Here is a 16,016-nt window from a genome sequence, read left to right as displayed (position 1 = left end):
GTTGATGCATGAAGCTGCTCTACAGAGGCAGAAGAGCCAGTGGCTAACTGACCGATTGACTGACCCCCTCCTCATTGACCTTTGCACTCCTGAGACCTTGATGCAGAGCTCACTTATTCACATGCATCCTGATCTGAGAGTCACCGCCACATGAGAGAAGCCCAGCCCCACAGGGAAAAAAGGCGGGTGTCAGAAATGGGTCAATTGTGGAGAAAAGAATTTTGAAGATCTCTTTGAAAGCACCTCTGTGGCCAAGGTGGATCTGATTGCCCAAGGGCATTCAGCTTACTTCTGAACAACCAATTCTCAGAAGCTCCAGATCACTTCGCCCCTTCGAAAAGCTGGTATCACAGCATCAAGAGCATCAGTTTTGCCACATTCATTAAACTAAACAGCTTTAATTGGATTTGAAATAAACGTGCAATTAATTGTTCCTGCTTTGAATTTCATTGTGCCATTATGTTCCTGAGTGGGCAAGGCAACCCATTATTTTGAATAAAGCTACTTATAGGGTAAGGGGCGCTGGGAAGGAGTTTAAGGAACCATAGGCGCAAAAAAGATTTGGGAACCACTGCTCCAGGTTAGGAAGTTTCAGGAAAAGAAACACACCAGTAGACTCGTGGTCCAGTTTACTTTCGAAGCAGTGGGTAGATCAGCCAAGCGAAGAAGAAATCCATGCAGAAATCTGTTACGACAAATGTTTACTACAGGAAGCAGCAGTAACATCTGCGCAGGTGATGTGCACATTACCCTCCCTTGGAATATTAAGACAGGGGCCGCCTTGGTTGCCTTCTTAGCGCATGCGGAGGAAATTCCTTTTTTCCACAAGCCTTTTAAGCTGTGCTCTTTCCCCAGTCTGGAATTGTCTTTAAAGATGCAATTATGGAAATAAAAATGCAGCTCAAAGCAGGGCTGCCTTTCCAGAGTGCTGGGTTCAGCGGGTGCAGAGTGCAGGTTAACCGGTGCAGGTTACAGAGATGGCGTAAGGCAAAATCCTTCCTACATCCCTGAGCCAGATTATAGCTCAACATTGCCTTCATCCTTGGGGACCAGATGCAGGATGCCTCCGGTTCCCAGCTGCCGAGACTCACTAGTGAGGAGTCATTTGCAAGAACAGGATGCTGAACTAAATGGGATCTTTGACCTGATCCAGCAGGTCTAGCCTCCAGGGATACGGATCCCACCAGGACTTCTTGCAATACACGAGGCCTGACTCCGTACATCATATCGGCAACCATTGTGCTCCTTACTGGTAGGATTTTCACCCTGCCATTATTCCAAAGATGAGGCAGCGCAAGTTGTTCTTGTACCCCACCTGCTCCCAGCGTTACCTTCACAGCAACCCTCTGAGGTAGGCTAGGTCAAGAGACGGTAGCTGGTCCAAGATCACCTACTGAGTCTCATGGTTGAAGGGCGAGCACCTTCCAAACACCATGCTTCACAAAACACACAGTTCGCCCAGTAAACAAAAGCCCTGAGATTCAGTTGCATCCAAAGCTAGTCCTGCTTAGGGTAGACCAACTGAAATTAATGGACAGGACTTGCAAGTCGCTTGGCATCGTTTCTGTAATGAAAGCAACTAATAAAAATAAGTTCCAATAATTTCAATGGGACTTCTCCATTAGGGCTTAGTTAGGTGAAACCCCGTTAAGTCTGAGATAATCTGCATCTTGAGGGCATCCTGATCAAGTTTGCAGATGACACCAAATTGGGAGGGGTGGCTAATACCCCCAGAGGACAGGATCACACTTCAAAATGACCTTAACAGATTAGACAACTGGGCCAAAGCAAACAAGATGAATTTTAACAGGGAAAAAAGTAAAGTACTACACTTGGGCAAAAAAAAAAATGAAAGGCACAAAAATACAGGATGGGTGACACCTGGCTTGAGAGCAGTACATGTGAAAAGGGTCTAGGAGTCTTAGTGTCCAGAGGAGGGCAACCAAAATGGTCCAAGGCCTGGAAACGATGCCTTATGAGGAACGGCTTAGGGAGCTGGGTACGTTTAGCCTGGAGAAGAGAAGGTTAAGGGGGGATATGATAGCCATGTTCAAATATATAAAAGGATGTCATATAGAGGAGGGTGAAAGGTTGTTTTCTGCTGCTCCAGAGAAGCGGACACGGGGCAATGGATTCAAACTACAAGAAAGAAGATTCCACCTAAACATTAGGAAGAACTTCCTGACAGTAAGAGCTGTTTGACAGTGGAATTTGCTGCCAAGGAGTGTGGTGGAGTCTCCTTCTTTGGAGGTCTTGAAGCAGAGGCTTGACAGCCATCTGTCAGGAATGCTTTGATGGTGTTTCCTACTTGGCAGGGGGTTGGACTGGATGGCCCTTGTGGTCTCTTCCAACTCGATGATTCTATGATTCTATCATTTATTGCATTTCTCCAGATTGCATCTTTCTCAAGATGGCATTCATGGTTCTTCTCTTCCTCCTCAAGGAATCCACACGACAACCCTTTGTTGTAGGTTAGGCTGAGAGGCAGGGACTGGACTAAGATCACCCAATGAGTGTCATGGCTGAGTTGGGATTTGAACCCTGGTCTCCCAGATCCTAGCCTGACACTCTAACCACTAAACCACACTGGCACCAGGTGACATCACTGGTTTTGTCACCAATCAAGATGACACCTTTTCACTAACCGAAGCTGATTATTTTTCTAATGAATCATAATGGGAGTGGTTCGTTCCCCCTCTTTTTTTAGCAGTGAGATTCGTTTGCATTTACAAAGATGCCATCTGTGTGTTTCCTTGTAAGCGGTAGTTCTTCCTGTTTAGCAAACTCAGCTTTGCAAATAAGTCTGCAAGGTATGGATGAGCCTACCAAAAAAAATAAAAATGTGTTACTGGCAGCCTGCCCACAAATAGTCATTTGTGACTTTCAAAGCAGCAGGGATAGAATGACGCTTTTGTAATGTTATATATATATATTTTTTATCAATGAATGCTTAGAGGGCATTGCCACTGGGCCAGAAGCTGTTTACAAGCCTGGGCAAACCTGTGATTGACAAGAAAGGTGGGCCATGTAAAATTTACGGAAGAAATGCACTGCATTTAAGCAGAAATATACAGGTGAAAATTAGAAAATCATGGAAAGGTTCGTTTCTTTCAGTAATTCAACTTAAAAGGTGAAGCTAATATGAGAGATCAGGGGCGTAGCAAGCCTCTGCGCTGCTGGGGGCGGTGGTGGCGCAGAGGCACCCCCCTGGGGGAGGGGCACAACGCATGCTTTGTGACATCGTCGTGATGTCACGACGCACGTGGAAGCCGCTGAAAGGGGGAATTTTCCCCATTACGCAGCTTTTTTTGGCGGGGGGTGGGGTGGGCCAGCGAGGAGGGGGCGTCACACTTGTCACTGGAATGACACCGAAGCCAAGATACCACTGTAAAGATCACGCTTACTAGCTGCTTTGCTTCTCAATATTCTCAGACAACGGGGGGAGGAAACGTTTAGAAAAGAGTGGGGAAAGTTTGTTGAATACTTGGACAAGGTATGTAAGATGTGAATATTGACAAACAACTCATGGCGTACAAAACAAATGAAGAACAAATGAAGAAGGTATTGTAAATCAAGGTTAGAAGGTGAAATTAAGTAACATGAGAGGATATACAATTAGGAAATGAGTTTGGAAAAATAATGAATATGATGTAGAGGGGAAATTTAAAAGTGTGGAAATGAATTTAAAGTGCGAAATATAGATGTAAGATATAAGGAAGACATAACATGAAATAATAATAATAATAATAATAATAATAATAATAATTTTATTTATACCCCGCCCTTCCCAGCCAGAGAACCGGGCTCAGGGCGGCTAACATCAATTAAAATCACAACAAAAAGCATAAAAACGAAAGAAGGGAAGTCTATGGTTTAAAGATTTAATTGTTTGTTTTGATATAATTTTTTGTTTTATCCTTATTTGTAAAGTTATTGTAAAAAAAATTTCGGGTTTGTAAACAGATAAAATCAATAAAAATTATTTACAAAAATATATATATATTCTCTGTTTGGGCTCTGTTATGTTCTCCTACCAATAGAGAACCTACATAAGGATTCTATACAGGCTCTTGGATACCCCAAAAGGGATAAAGAAGCAGGGTTTTGTTTTTTCTTATAACCATCAACTCTCAGCCAAGCCTACCTGGCAGGGTTGTTGTTGAGAAGCAAGTAAGCCACCTTGAGTGCCTTGGAGGAACAGCGGATAGAAATGGAATAATGTATAGAAAGACAGCCTTCTCTTTCTGCTTGCAGGATTATGGAAAAAGGTTTCTAAATTTCTGGGGAGATAAGGTTAAGCCTTGGGATTGAATTCACATTCCTTTCCCTCCTACTTCAGCCGCTCTGAAGTGCAGGTCCATCTGTCTCGGACGAGTCTTGCTCTGCGTCTCGGAAAGCGGCCGAATTCTCTTTGGAATCAGAAAACGCCACGCCATTCCTCACCGAGTCTCCACCTGCCCTTTGGCAGGGCTGCTTCTCCATTTTAGTGTGGCAATTGTATCCTTCCCCCGAGGTTGCCATTGGCTATGCCACTGTTGGAGGCACCATGTTGTTGTTGTTTAGTCGTTTAGTCATGTCCGACTCTTCGTGACCCCATGGACCAGAGCACGCCAGGCACTCCTGTCTTCCACTGCCTCCCGCAGTTTGGCCAAACTCATGTTGGTAGCTTCGAGAACACTGACCAGCCATCTCGTCCTCTGTCGTCCCCTTCTCCTTGTGCCCTCCATCTTTCCCAACATCAGGGTCTTTTCCAGGCAGTCTTCTCTTCTCATGAGGTGGCCAAAGTATTGGAGCCTCAGCTTCAGGATCTGTCCTTCTAGTGAGCACTCAGGGCTGATTTCCTTCAGAATGGATAGGTTTGATCTTCTTGCAGTCCATGGGACTCTCAAGTGTCTCCTCCAGCACCATAAATCAAAAGCATCAATTCTTCAGCGACCAGCCTTCTTTATGGTCCAGCTCTCACTTCCATACATCACTAAGCCCCATTCTTTTATCTGTCCTGAATCTTCCAGCATTCAGCTTCATTGGACCTCCCCGACGATTATAAGACAGGGAGAAAATGTCTTTATCCCTCTGCTAAAATTTGTTTTCAGCTTGTTTTAACCTCTGTGCCGGGTTTTTGGTCTTATTTCTGTTTGTATTATTCACAACTGGTTTTTTTTCCCAGTTTCGGTTTCTTACTGTACTTGAAGAGGTTTCTAACCTCCGATGCTGCATGGATGGTACATCTCTATAATCCTTCCGAGCCTTAAGATTTACATCGGCCAAGTACTGTTGCACAAATAGCATATTTATAGAGGGACGGACAACGCAGGGGCAGATAAGCACCTATTAATCACTAGTTAAAGCTCTATCAAAGACAGCTTAAGAAGAGTCAATAGCTATTTAATCAGCATATCCCTTAGACAAAATGGAATGTATTTCCTAAATCCCCCCCCCCCTTTTGAAAAGCATTCCTGAGCAGTGCAGTGGAAAGGCTTTGCGGAGAGACAGGAAAGGAAGTCGGAGCCAAAGGGCAATTTATCTGTTGTAAGAAGAAGGTTGCTGGTGCAGTTTCTGCCAAGGTGCCCCAACGTGCCAGAAAGAAGTCTAAATTCAGCATGCAATATAAATTATGCAAAGAACTAAAAATAATGCTCCATCGACATGCTTGGAGATTTTTTAAAATTTATTTTTAAGTTGTTTCCAATTCTACACCAGCGATGGGCTGGAGAGGCTGGATGAATTTGATGCCAGCTCCGAAAGCCTGGCATCTAATAATTTTAATATAGCCATCAGTTGGTAGAGCATGAGACTCTTAACCTCAGGGTTGGTTGTGGGTTCGAGTGCCGCGTTGGGCGAAAGATTCCTGCCTTGCAGGGGGTTGGACTAGATGACTCTCACGGTCCCTTTCCAAATCTAGGATTCTGTAAGCACAGAAACTGCTTTCGGAAAAACAAAGGATTTTAACTTTACCTTCTGAAAATGTCAGGTAATGCTTGATAATAAAAATACAATAAAAATAAAAGCAAAATATAATTTAGCTGCAAGATCATGGCAAACATTTTTAATGATTTCTATGCCGTTTTGCACACATTTTACCGTATTTACGCAAATCTAATGCGCCATCAAATCTAATGCGCAACTCAATTTTGAAAAAAATAAATAAATTTGCTGGTGAATGTAAATGCACAATCAAATCTAATGCGCACCCTAATTTTTGTGATGTAATTTGGCCAAAAAAGGTGCACATTACATTTGAGTGAATGCGTTACTTACCAAGCAAAACTAAATTATGTTAACTTAACCAAAATCTCTGTTGAATTCCCAGGTCATGTCACAACTTTTTAGCACACCTCATTTTTGGAAGTTGAAAGTTGGAAAATTCAACACGTCCTACCCTCCCATCTTTCTCCATCGCCCCACACCTTCCTAAGGTAAAGGTAAAGGTACTCCTGACCATTAGGTCCAGTCGCGGACGACTCTGGGGTTGCGGCGCTCATCTCGCTTTACTGGCCGAGGGAGCCGGCGTACAGCTTCCGGGTCATGTGGCCAGCATGACAAAGCCGCTTCTGGCGAACCAGAGCAGAGTATGGAAACGCCGTTTACCTTCCCGCCGGAGCGGTACCTATTTATCTACTTGCAGTTTGACGTGCTTTCGAACTGCTAGGTGGGCAGGAGCTGGGACCGAGCAACGGGAGCTCACCCTGTCGCGGGGATTCGAACCGCCGACCTTCTGATCATCAAGCCCTAGGCTTTGTGGTTTAACCCACAGCGCCACCCGCGTCTCTTCCTAAGGTACTGATTCACAAATGAGGTGCTTTATGTACTCAGTGCCACACTTCGGCTCCCCACGGTTTCCGAATGCATAATCGTGAAAATTGCTTTGCTGACCATTTCTGTTTTGACCAGGGCTCTCTGCTTCCAACAGCTGCCAGCGAAACGCCCCAGAGGAAAAAAGGGAGGTGAGAAACCACACAACCCGCCTTGCCCTCAAATTCTGTGCCATTGAGCGATACACTACCCCTGTGCATGGAGTTTCTACTTTGGCGATCAAGGAGGAGACAAGATTTCAGTCTCGCCTGTTCCCATTTTGCGAATACATGCCTTCGGACACCTCCTAGTTATGTGCCTGAAAACGCCTTGAGAACACAAGTAAGGAAAAGCAGCAGAAAGAGTTGAAAGTGGGACAGCAAATCCCTTTCAAGTCACCGGTTACAACCTCTTTTTTATTTTTATTATATTTTTTGAGACTGCCTGGAGGCCGAAAAGTTGACCAGACGATAGGATGCTCTCTCCTAATATTCGGCGGATCACTTTCACAGGCAGACAAAACCATCCGGGAGAGAAAAATATTTCCCTATATCCTTTGCAAGCAGTCTAAATTTTATTTTTATATATAAATGAGAAAAATGACAAGATTATAAAATACAGAACAAATGACAAAACAATCAAATTAATTTTCCAAAAATGCTTGGCGAAACATAAATTTTCAGCAGGCGACAAACAACCAGAATTAATAGGATTTTAATAGGAACACTATATAATAAATTATTATTATTATTATTATTATTATTATTATTATTATTATTAATTTATTTATACCCTGCCCATCTGGTTGGGGTTCCCCAGCCACTCTGGGCGGCACCCAACAGAATATTAAAAAACACGATAAAACATCAAACATCAAAAACTTCCCTAAACAGGGCTTCCTTCAAATGTCTTCTAAAAGTCAGATAGTTTTTTATTTCCTTGACATCTGAAGGGTGCCACTACCGAGAAGGACCTCGGCCTGGTTCCCTGTAACCTCACTTCTTGCAATGAGGGAATGGATTACAGCCGTACCTCTGGTTACGATTGCTTCAGGTTGCGTTCGACAAGGGGATACGAACGCACCGAACTCGGAAGTAACGGAACGGGTTACTTCCAGGTCCGGCGGTTCGCGCATGCGCAGACGCGTCTAATGACGTCACGCGTATGCGCAGAAGCACCAAATCGCGTTGCGCACATGCGCAGACACGGGTTACTTCCGGGTCCGGCAGTTCGCGCATGCGCGTCAATGATGTCACACGTATGCACAGAAGCACCAAATCGCGTCGCGCACATGCGCAGACACGGCACTTCAGGTTGTTCACGTCACGGGTTGCGCACGGGGCTCCGGAACAGATCCTGTTCGCAACCAGAGGTACCACTGCAATCCGTTTTTCAAAGCGTGCCTTGGTTTTGGAACGCTTTGGTTTCGGAACGGACTGGGATTAAGTTTGAGAACCAAGGTACCAATGTAAAATAAATGCAACAATTTTTCAAGCACAAGGGGAACTCCAGACCTATGCCATCTGGCCAGTGGAGTTCAAGGAACCCTAGGTGTCCAGAAAACAAGGAGATTTGGTCTGGTTTTGGGGTGTGTGGATACGGTACTTAAGTCTGGAGGGGAAATGAAGAGCAGCCAAAATCAGAATCTGCCAGCGGCCTCTTTAAACAACCTAATGTCTGCCAAGGTCTCTTGGAAGGCTCTGCAGAGCTGCTTAAGGAGAACTGTTTGCTTTCCAGACAGCTTCATGGATCCCTAGGAGACCCACCTTCACCCCCAATCATACATCATCTACAGGCTGCAGCAACTGTGACAGAAGCCACTGTGGCACGTTTCAGGGAATGTGCTTTCCCCCATCACCATATGCACAGAAAAATGCTTCCCAGTATTTCTGCAAGGTTTTAGCTAGTCGTCATTATCTAGCAGAAAGAAGCCAATTCACCTCTTCCACCTAGAGGTCTGTGAGCCCAGGAAACTGGAGGGAGGGGGAAAGCAGATCCCACCCATCCCCAACGACTTTCTCCCTCAATTTTCCCAATTAAGAAAAAAAAATAGGGAAATTTGGGTGAGCACTGGCACGGGCGGAACGCTTACGTTCTTTGAATGAATGAATGAAATGCTTTTTAAGGCAAGACTTTACTGAAATTTAGTAGCAAGATTCAACCACCAATGTCTTTCGTGCTTTATAGATAAAGGTAAAGGTAAAGGGACCCCTGACCATTAGGTCCAGTCGTGGACAACTCTGGGGTTGCGGTGCTCATCTCACTTTACTGGCCGAGGGAGCCGGCGTACAGCTTCCGGGTCATGTGGCCAGCATGACTAAGCCACTTCTGGCGAACCAGAGCAGTGCACGGAAACGCCGTTTACCTTCCCACCGGAGCGGTACCTATTCACTTGCACTTTGACGTGCTTTCGAACTGCTAGGTTGGCAGCTTTATAGATACACTTGCAAATCTGGAAGGGACCCCCAAGGTTCATCTAGTCCAACCCCCTGCAATGCAGGAATCTTTTGCCCAGGGTGGGCATCGAACCCATGACCTTGAGATTAAGAGTCTCTTGCTCTACCGACTGAGCTATCCTGGGTTTTCATTTCGAACTTTTCATTTCGTATTTTTATGTTGTGAACTTCCCAGTGATCTTTGAATGGAGGGGGTAAACAAATTAAACTGATGATGATGATGATGATGGAAGCAGCAATGCTTCTGAATACCAGTTGCGTTAACCGCTGCGCTGCCGTGTAGCTCTGTCACAGAAAGGCTGCACCCCTACATCTCACTGAACCCCTACACTGGCTTCATGTCCCCTCATCCTTAATTCTATGGCCTCGTCCTCCGTTTCTCTCTCCATCCATACACCCCAAGAGCCACTCTTCCCATAAAGCTTTTAGCACAGCCCTTTAGTCCTCACTTAGGGATGTCATGTTGGGAGAATTCAAACAGAAATGGAAACAGGGGTGCAATCTGCCGTAATTGGCACACCCGTTCCAATTCCGGAACGGAAAGCCACCTGACCAATACGATCAGGATTTGCTGCTGTCCCGGTTGCTTTCAGTCTGCAAATAATCACGCTCCCCTCCCACCCGCTTTTGCAAATGAGCGGGGTGGAATACCATAACTTATCCAAATTACGCAATTTTGCCACAGCAGACAAAAAGAGAAAGCGAACCGCAGCAGAATGGAAGCATTTCTGCAGGGCAGAATAAAAAATGCTCCACCTCTGCATTACAGAAACGAAGCCTATGTACAGTACGTGTTAACTGAACATGATACATATCCTTCCCATTCACCCTTTTTTCCTCCGCCCCCCTTCCCATTAGGCTCCCCACAGCTGGGTCTTCAATTGTAGGCTCTCTGGGGCAGGGACCTGCCTTTAAAAAAAATCTTTAAAAATAGCCATGCATGCTGACAGTGATATGCAACACAGCTCCCAATAGAAAGCTCAGCTTGTGGATGTCACCAGGATATTCACCTAACACGAGGTTAACAGAGAGACAAGAGGGAAGCATCTGTGCAGTTGGGAAAGTTACAGAAGCACAGAAGCAACTTTTCTATCAAAAGAAAAGAAGGGAATCCTTTCTCTCTCTGTGTCAAAAACAAAATTAGCTCATCACTCAAAATAATGCATCATACTGTTGACTCATGTTCAGTGGTCCACCAAGACCCCTAGATCCTTTTCACATGTACTACAAGCAAGCCAGGTGTCCCCTGCCTTATATTTGTGCAGCTGGTTCTTCTTGCCTAAGTGCAGAACCTGACATTTGTCCCTGTTGAAATTCATTCTGTTAGCTGGGGAAAGACTCCTGCTGCAATCCTGCAGAGCCACTGCCAAGTCAGTGGAGTGTGGACCATACTTGGCTAAGTGGGTCAGCATCAAGCAGCTTCCCCTAATCGATTTATTTTTATTTATTTCACAACAATTGATTGACTGCTTGGTTGCAACAAACAAACAAAACCTCAAAGCAGTTTGCGAAAACAGATAAAACGAAAAAATCACCGATAAGAAGAATCAATTTAAGACTTTTGCAGCGTTAAAATAACAGTAAACTAAAAACAGAGTAAAACTCGCAACAAATTTCTAAAATTCCCCGAAAGACTTGTACACACAAAAATGTTTGTAGCAGCTGCGGAGAAAAGTATACAGTGAAGGCGCCCCTGCGTAATATCAAGAGGCAGGAAGTTCCAAAGTTCTGCCACACTAAAAGACTTAATTCATGCGAATGCAAAACGGGTTTGCAGCTGCCTTCGCTAACCTGGCACGCGCCCTTCCCAGGTGTTTTGGAGTGCAACGGGCTGGAGCTGCAGTACAAAATATCTGGGTGCTGCCACGATGAGGAAACTGCTTTGGAGAAGGAGAGGCCTGCAGGAGCCAATCTGAGAGGTTGGGCTGGGTGGGTATTTGTTCCTCAAGGGGTCTTGCCATGCCTTCTGGGGATCCCTTCCACATTTGGGTGCTGGGCATGCACAGAGAGACTCCTGCATGTCGCTCCGGTGCCCTCCTAGGGGGCAGACGCCACCTGCCCGCCCCCACCTGGCTGGCAAATTGTGCCGCCGCCTTCTCCTTCGTTGGCGCTAGCTGAGAGCAGCTTAGGCTCCAAGCAGCGAGTGTGGGAGTCCCTTTTTTTAATTTGTGGTTTTATAAATGATCTTTTAATTGACTCTCGCATCTTTTCCCATTTTGACGTTTCTTCGCTTTGCAAAACCGCAGCTGCGCGTCGCCTGTGCCAGGAAAGCGAAACAAACGGAGGGAGCCGCTGTCGTTTTTGCAATCTGAACAGTCCCACACCCCCGTCCAGATCGACAGGTAAGGCTACTGGGCTTAAGAAATCCCGAAAGTGTGCCAGACGAGACAAATCGCAATTCACACAGGCGCTGGGAAGTGCATGTTGCACCCATTTCCACCAATTCCTCCTGAATTCAACAACAACAAAAAAAGTTACAGAAAAACAGAAGGACACCTTAGGCAGAGACCACTGGTCTGCCTGACCTCTCTGACTGGCAGAAAAAGACGTTTCCTTGTCTTTAACTGGAGATATTTGTTGTTAATTGCATTTGAATGTCACATTTTCCAGCCAAGGAGCTCATGGTGGCAAACATGCTCCTATCCCTACCCATTTAATCCCCACAACAGCCCTGCGAGGTAGGTTAGGCAGCGACTTCAGCATTTCAAAATTTGCCAGGCGCATTTTGCACCCAGATATCGGCCACCTGTGACCAAGTGAAGATGCCCAGGTGCTAGGAATAGTGTGCCTGACATCTCCACCATCTGGAGGTAACACGCCCGGGCGTCCTCAGACCGTGACTGTTTTCACACACCAACAACACAACCTGTAGAATTTCACCCGTTATATTTTATCTGCACAATCAGAACGAATTTCAGGAACCAAAAACCTCGCACTGAAACAAACACAGAGGCTTTTGAGCTGCCCGGTCCCAAAATGGCAAACAAGGAGTTCTGTTTCGGCAACCGTAACCCTAGTTTAAAGACCCATTTGGCACCTAAGCTTATCTATCTGAGTTTCTAACGAGGAGTGACCGGCTCCCAAGGTCACCCAGTGAATTTTGTGAATGAGTGGGGATTTGATCCCTGGCTTCCCAAGGTCCTAGTCCGACACTCTAACCCAGGGGTCTGCAAGGTTTATCTTGCCTGGGCCGGATCAGTCCTGCAGAGATCCCTCTGTGGGCTGGATCGTGCACACACACCCCGCAATTTTTGGCACCCGCGCATCCGCAGACACAATTTCCAGTGCCACAGAAGCGAATCACCACGCCATGCTGGTTTAGTGCCACGCATGAGCGGGCAGCTTGGTTCAGGGGCGGCTCGTGGGTTGGTCAAACGACCTCTGTGGGCTGCTTCCGGCCCATGGGCCTTAGGATGCTGACCCCCTGCTCTAACCACTACCCCACACTGGCTCTCAAAAACAGAGAGGAGGCGGTATCTACAAAGATTGAACATTCTGCAGGCAACTCAGGGTTCCACCAGGAGGACAGCATAACCGAACCAGGACCTGGGTTCAAATCCTGACCCATTCACAAAGCTCAATGGGTAACCTTGGGTCAGCCACTGCCTCTCATCCTTAACAGGATTGAAAGAGGAAAGGGAGAACCATTTAAGATAAAAAGAGCAATAAAATGAATATAAAAATCCAAGCCACCCAGGCTTCAGATCCCTCCCTAGCCTTGGGCTCTTTTGCACCCTTTGAACCTCCTTTTTTTCTTTTCCAAAATCTGCAAAGCGGGAGCTAGTGATGACCTCCATCACAGGGTTGTCATGAGATCGAACCCGAGCACGGCCAAAATTATGTATCTAGCCAGGGCACTTTTAGCAGGCAGCCGTTAAAAAACAAACGAACAACATCCCTTGTAACTGAAGCGGATCTCTCTGGCTCCTCCTGTCCAGTGGCCCCTCTATTCTGACTGGCAGCTGTCCTTCACCAAAGGCAGAGGTCTCCTGCCCCCATGTCTTGGGATGCCTCCGCCAAGGATTCAACCCCGGGGGATTTCTGCATGCAGAGAGAGCATGGATGCCGGACAAGAGCCACCGCTAAACTGGGCTTTCGGAGGTAATGCGGTGGGGGTGCCAGGCAATCCGCAGCTCTTCCTTAGGCGAGGCCGGGTTTTCTCTCTGCTGGGAAGCCCCGGTATTAAAAGACAGGGAAATCCCACACCCGAATACCCCCCCTCCCCATAACACACACACCATGTCCTATTTCCTTGCTCTAGAAAAGGGGGAGATCTCTGCTGCTGGCCGTCTCTCCCGGTGCAAAATGAAGAGCAAAGCAGGGGGTTCCCTTGCTCCGGCAGAGGATGCCAGTTTCCCAGGGTGGGGCTGAAAAGTGGGGAGGGGGAAAGAGGAATTGGAGGGAGGGAGGGAGAGAGAATATTTGCAAGGAGGAAGAGGAGAAGGAGGAGGGGGGAAACCCCCACCGCAGACTCTGGAGAGGGAAAGCCCGTGCACCTCCCTTCCCCTCCACGGAGGGCGAGGATGCAGCAGAGCGGGCGGGTGGGGGAATACTCTTGCAATGCAGGCAGGCAGGCATGCATGCATGCATGGCAGCTAGGAAGGGACTGCAGCCCAGCCGGGAGAGGGGGGGGGGGAAGGCTGCTGGGAGCGCCCTCTTGAAGGAGCTTTCCAACGCAACCCTGATTTTTTTTTTTAAGTGCATGAATTTTACACACACACACACACACACACACACACACACACACACTTGCTCCGAGCAACTCGTGCAAGGGCTGACGGGCATCACTCGACACGCGACACGCCCGGCAAATCCCCGGGTCAAGGAGGAGGAAGCAGGAGGGCGCGCGCCAGCCTCCTTGCCCTGGCTGCTCCTTCCAAAAGGGAAGCTCCCCCCACCCCACCAAGAGCGTTGCAAGCGATGCAAACTCCCATTCTGGATCCCCTTCTCCAGTCCCCTTCTGGGCAAAAGCCACGCAGAGAGAGGGCTTTCTCTCTCTCTCAAATCGGATGCAAACCACCGCACATGGCTTTCATTTTAAAAAGGAAAGGGCCATAGGGCGGGTGGGTTTTTTATTTTTATTTTTTAATGCAATGGAGAGAGACCCTCGCTCAGCTGGCAAAAACGGGACGCGGCCACCACCACCACCCCTCCAAACCCACCCGCTTTACCTCCCTCCCTCCAAGTCCAAGGCACGAAGCAGCTGGGGTTTGGCTTATTTCGTTCCCTCCACCTCCACCACCCCGGCTGCCCATCTCCTCCCAGTCCACTGCAACTGGATCTCTCTCTCTCTCTCTCTCTCTCTCCCTGCCCCCCCCCAAACCTCAGTGGCACACTTGATGCATTTATGGAGACGGGAGGGAGAGAGAGGAAGAGGCTCGCTCGCTTCCCCGCGCGGCAGTTTCAGGAAAGCCGTTTTTCGCCTCTCTCTCTCTCTCTCTTTTTTTGCAACGCGATGCAAAGACAGGAAGAGGACCGGGGAGGGGCGGAGGGGCTTTTCCTTTCCCTCTCCCCCCCCTCTCTCTCGCAAGGTCTGCTCCGATTCCGCTCTTTCCCTCCCCTCCTCCAAGGAAACACCCCCCTCCTCTGACCCCCACCCCCACCCCCGGCCCGATCGCTTCCCTTTTGCACCCGCGCCAAGGACCAGCGAGAGTGGATGCTGTCTGTCTTTCCGTAGATAAGAGAATATATATATTTTTGCAAAAATATATATAGAGAGAGTGGGGAGTTACTCACGTTCTCTGCATCCGAGGCCCCCGCAGCCTCCCCCCGCCGGCTGGAGCACATCCGTGCCTGCCTGCCTGCCTGCCTTCCTCCCCCCCCGGGCTGCTTCTTCCTCGCTTCTTATTTTAAAGCTCCAGAATCGACACCCTTTGAGGAAAGGGAGGGGGGAGGGAAGGAGGCGAAGAGAGAATTGGAAAGCAAGCTTTGAAGAAGAAGGGGGGGGAAAAAATACTGGCTGGCAGGGTCTCCACTGCGCACGCGTCCCCCAGCCCCAGCGATTGACTTCCTAAAGCAACTGCTGTTTTGCACTTCCTCGCGTCAAGAGCGAACCAACCAGCCCCCTTCCCGCTCCTCTCTCTCTCTCTCTCTCTCTCTCCACCCCCCTCTTCCCGGGACCGGGCAGTAGGGGTTGCCACCCCACCCCCCAGCTCATGCACACGCATGCATGCGCACATCCACACCTTTTCCCGGGCGCATGCATGCATTGCAAAACCAACGCCTGCTGCTGCACCGTGCAAAGGAACCGCTCAAGCAGCAGGGAGAGAGAGTCTTGCAAATGGGAGGAAGAAAACCGAACCTGCTCGCCATCTGCATTGCATCCGCCGACGGCGCAAGTTGCAGAGCGGAGTAGTATTTTGGGGGGTGGGTGGAGGTTGTGAGGTTTGTGGGGTTTTTTTTTTAGGGGCTCCGCCCGTGAGAAAGTTCAGGCTGCGCTCCGTTTTGCGCGCTCTCGGCTCCCTCGCCGGATCGAAGGCTTTGCCACGCGCTTTCCTTTGAACTGCTTTGATTATTGTTAGCGTTATTTTTGCTGGGAGTGTTGTGTAGACACAACAGGGGGTTTAATCTGGCCTGGGATTCGGATTCATTCAGGGCAGAGCGCGGCCGAAAGGAATGGGCAGGCGTGGAGTGCCAGGAGTGCCTCTGAGCACGTGCAAAGCGCCCGTCCTTCGCCGTTTGGATAGTGCGAAAGCCGGGTGGTAGCCACCCCACTATCCTGACGCTCCCAGTGGGTCACAAGACCCTGCGGCAGAGGTAGCTGTGAGT

At 48.0% G+C, this 16,016-nt stretch overlaps 1 protein-coding gene across 1 annotated transcript in view; it reads right to left on the bottom strand.

Moving 5' to 3' along the window:
* RGS19 (regulator of G protein signaling 19) overlaps positions 1-15,189 on the bottom strand; it is a 44,400-nt gene extending 29,211 nt beyond the window's left edge. Inside the window, exon 1 of the mRNA XM_033153750.1 lies at positions 14,985-15,189. The gene's annotated coding sequence lies outside the window, so the exon portion shown is untranslated. The remainder of the gene's footprint in view (positions 1-14,984) is intronic.
* Between the last annotated feature and the right edge of the window lie 827 nt (positions 15,190-16,016).

Source organism: Lacerta agilis, chromosome 6, assembly GCF_009819535.1.
Source record: "Lacerta agilis isolate rLacAgi1 chromosome 6, rLacAgi1.pri, whole genome shotgun sequence".
NCBI lineage: Eukaryota > Metazoa > Chordata > Lepidosauria > Squamata > Lacertidae > Lacerta > Lacerta agilis.
Note: the sequence above shows the minus strand (reverse complement) of the source record. Positions and strands in the feature narration are given on the sequence as shown.